Genomic DNA, 4,317 nt, shown 5'->3' with positions numbered 1-4,317 from the left:
GTGTAGTATAGTCACAGACATAACGTGACAACTGTTTCATCACTTTTTTTCTCTCCTTGAAGAAAACAGACACTTTATAAAACAAGGAGTAAGCTTATGCCACCCTTACAATCTGAAGGCAAATGGATGTGATACCATGTGGCAGCTAGAATTCTAATCTAGTGTCGGGAATTTTAAAAATTGAGTGGTTTTGTACAGTGTGAGATTTCCTTTACTGGCTCTTGCCTTATAATTTTTTTTTTTTTTTCTCAAAAGAGAAGGGAGCTAGTAGTAACAGTAGCAGAGAGTAGAAGCAGCAGTGGCAGACTAACAGTTCTGAACTTTGGCTTGCCCAGACAGCTAGCAGACAGGACCTCATGGGAGGGTGCTCTGAAGGGCAAAGGGCCACAGAGAGCTGGTCAGTCTTCGAGGCCAGCCTCCTGAAAGCCTCCGGGGACATCCTGAACTGCAGGAAAATGGGGTACGTAGCAGGTGGCCAGACTGGCTGAACAGGAAACTCCTGAGTTCACATGGGAAAAGAAAGTGTAGGCTGGACGTAGGGGTGGGCTGGGCAGTAGAAATAGAAGTACTGTGGATATGCAGGGGTGGAGTTGGGTGTTACATGCTGTTGCATGTTGCCCAGAGAGGCTGTGGAGTCCCCAGTCTTGAAAATTTAAAAAACTTGAATGCCTAAGACCCTAAGCAAACTGACTGAACTTTGAAACTAGACCTGCTTTGAGCAGGAAGCTTAAGCAGATGATCTCCTGAGCTCTTTTCCGACCCAAATCACTCAATGACTATATTCTTCATAGAATCAAGAGCCACACAGGCCAAACTAGACCACTTTGCTCAGGGCACTGTCCATCTGAGTTTTTACTATCTCTACAGATCAGAGCCCAGGGTTGAGAAGTCTTTCTGCATAAGCCCATGGCTGTTGAAATGCACTGAGGCATCTTTAGTTAGATCATATTTAGCTGAAAGAGATACAAAAAGAGAAGGGTTATGTGTAGAAATAAAGGTTTGCATGTTCCAGTAGTGCAGTTGGACTGGTTTTGATGACAATGCCATGGGTGGTTTTTTCCTCCCTCTTTTCAAGTACACTTCCAGTAGAACAGCAAGGGTACTTATCAAATTCAGAAGGGTCTCTCTTTTTCAACTTAAGTTTGTATCTTAAAAGGATACAAAATTAAAATAGATGTTATCATTCAGTTTCATATAGCCTCACTGTTTGAATTTATAAATATTGCAAATTGGAGTCTTGCTTAAAGAAAAGAAAAAAAATTGAATAAAGGGTTTGGGATTCAGCTGTAGAAAATAACCCTACGTATTCACACGTTTTTAGAGGCTTGAATCCCAGTGTTACAAGAGTGTGAATGTTGTTGGGGACTGGATATAGTATTATTCTAGTGATAAGTCTATTTTCTGCTTTTTGAAAAAGGATTTTCCACTCAGATTATGACTGCCAGATTTCCTACACCACTTGCTACCCTCAAATATTTTGGAGGCTCCCATCATCCTAACGCAAGTTGTAAAAGGGATGATTTGGACTTAGGATCATGTATATGGCAGTTACTGTGACACTTCAGACAGCTGGTAGTCTGAAGATCACAATCTGAAAACCCTTATATAAGCAAATAACCATGTTCTCCACTTACTAAATTAATTTAACTAGCCACAAAGTAAAATTATACTGCAAGCCATTCATGATCCTTGAGATGAAATATGTTACTCTTCAAATAATGCTTTACAGCAGTGAAATATTTATTCCTTGAAGGAGAAAAAAAAAATCACAGAAATATGGTATCTGATCTTTCATATTTTTAACATATCCACTTAGTACAACTGATGAGTGGTTAAATAGACATTCAGCCATATGCCTTTTAGACAAAAACTTTTAAAGTCATATTTTCTTAATTTGAAGTGGGTGATGGATAAAATGCATGAGGAAAGTCAGATTTTTCTGCCAACTACAGCATAGTGGAAATCTTCTTGCATAATGAAGTGTTAACTAAGTCATGCTTTTGCAGAATGATTTAAAGTGTGATTCCACCACCAAGAGACTGTAAAAAAAAGCAGGGCTCCATGGTGTCTCAGTAATTTCAGCATAAGATATGCTGAGTTTGCAAGGAAAAAAGGTGGGAATGTTTGGTTTGGGAATTTTTCCCCTTCTAATTTCCAGTCCCCCAAACTCCTCCTTTGGGCTTTTTACATCTCATGCATCATTAGCTGGAATAAATTATCATCCAACTAAATTGCATGATTAACTATAGCTGAGTTGGCAGTAGAGAGAGAGAGACTTTAACCTGCACCATAGGCAAATTTGGTAAGAAATAACTGATAAAGAAAACGCTCAGTCACCTCATGTCACGATTTAACCCCATCTGGCAACTAAGCACCACACAGCTGCTGGCTCACTCCTCCCTGCTCCCAGTGGGATGGGGAGGACAATCAAAAAAACGCAAAACTCATGGGTTGAGATAAGAATAGTTTAATAACTAAAAAAAAAAAAAAAAAAAAAGAGAGAGAGACTAATAACAATCATAAAGTAAAATAATAATAATTAAAATGAATATAGCAAAAAGAGAGAGAATTAAAACCCCAGAACAGCCAAGCGATGCACAAGGCAATTGCTCACCACCCGCTGGCTGATGCCCCAGCAGCGACCGGCCCCTCCCAGCCCACTCCCCCCCAGTTTCTATACTGAGCATGGTGCTCTATGGTATGGAACAGCCCTCTGGCCAGTTCGGGTCAGCTGTCCTGGCCATCCTCCCTCCCAGCTTCTTGTGCACCAGCTTGCTGGCAGAGCATGGGAAACTGAAAAATCCTTAACTTCAGATAAGAGCTGCTTAGCAGCAACTAAAACATCCGTGTGTTATCGACATCACTCCCACAACTAAATCCAAAACACAGCACTGCACCAGCTACTAGGAAGAATATTAACTCTATCCCAGCTGAAACCACGACACCTCACTAGGGCACTTCTACAAAATGATATTTTCTAGAAGAATCAGAGCTTGAAGAAAAGCATAATAATGAGATAAAACAAGCTTGTATAAAAAGATGCATGATATCCTAGTTTCAGGAAAACTCACTACAGTCAGAAAATTACCAGTTTTATGGATAAATTCCAGACTGTTCTATAAAACACCAGAAAAAAAAAAATCAGATAACTGAGAAACACACAGATAAATAAAATTTAGGGAAAAAAAAAAGTAAAGAGAGAATAGGTTTTTTGCAATGCAAATACTTTACACAGAAATGTCCTGAATCAGGTAAATCTGAATAATCCACTGAAGTGTAATCTAAAAGGGCAGAAGATTACAGAGCACAGGCACTATCTGCCCCCACTATCCATTCAGTTTGCAGAAGTAAAAAACTAAGAAGCAGCATATAACATCTGGTCTCTATTCCCCACAGAGACCAGGTTTAATTGTACTTATATGGAGAGACGGTGATTTTTCTCTAAACAGCTCCCTGCTCTACAAAACCCTCCAACCTTCGTACTCTTAGTGCCTTGGCTCTGCCTGTGCAGAATCTCTCCAATCTACCCTCCAAAGCAGGAGCAGCGGCAAAAGGAAATGAAGGGTGAATTTTGGGGGGGGTGGGCAGGTAAGGCCCATTCCCCATTTCTGGGGCAGGGGCAGAGCCGCAGCAAAAGGCTGTGACTGCAGCAAGTCAGACAAGAGGCGAGGGGCTGGAAATGCAGAGCGCTGCCCTGTCACTAGGCATGCTGGGGAGCGATCCGCGCTAGAGGTAGCTCTTTCTTCGCAGTTTATGTGTTATGCCATAATGTTTTGCTACTGTGGGATTCAAACTATTCAAAGTATTTCTAATTAACAAGGACCCACAAAGGAAGAAAGCTCTGTTTGTACAAAGAAATAGGGCAACACGGAAGTTCTCATGTGAGCCAGGGTTCTAAGGAAAATATTGCCAGTGAGGCATAAGGCTGTCTGCATCTAGAGTTACACTGTGGTGTAAATACTTAGAGCTAGCTAAATAATGTAAATTTGGAGCAAAATCAAAAGCAGAACATTAAATAGGTTATAGTGGTGCTCTGAAAAAGCATATACTCACTAAGAACGAACACTGCCTGGCAAAGCACTCAGACCCTGTTTTTTTCTGCCTAAATTACACCAGAAGTGTTGACTAATGTTATTTCAAATGAAATTTAGGTTTGATTAATCTATTCCTTATTATCTGGTTGTTGTAGGCAAAAGTAAAGAGTTATACAGAACAAACCTAAATATTTTTCTTAGAGGCTGTTTAAAGTTAACTGAAGTTATTCCAATTTGCCATGGAAGCAGGCCACCAGGCTGTATTGTGCTGTGCAGAAATAAA

Source organism: Tyto alba, unplaced genomic scaffold (genome assembly GCF_018691265.1).
Source record: "Tyto alba isolate M040663 unplaced genomic scaffold, T.alba_DEE_v4.0 Super-Scaffold_23, whole genome shotgun sequence".
Lineage (NCBI taxonomy): Eukaryota > Metazoa > Chordata > Aves > Strigiformes > Tytonidae > Tyto > Tyto alba.
The sequence above is the reverse complement of the archived record's forward strand: the minus strand, read 5'-3'. Positions refer to the sequence as shown.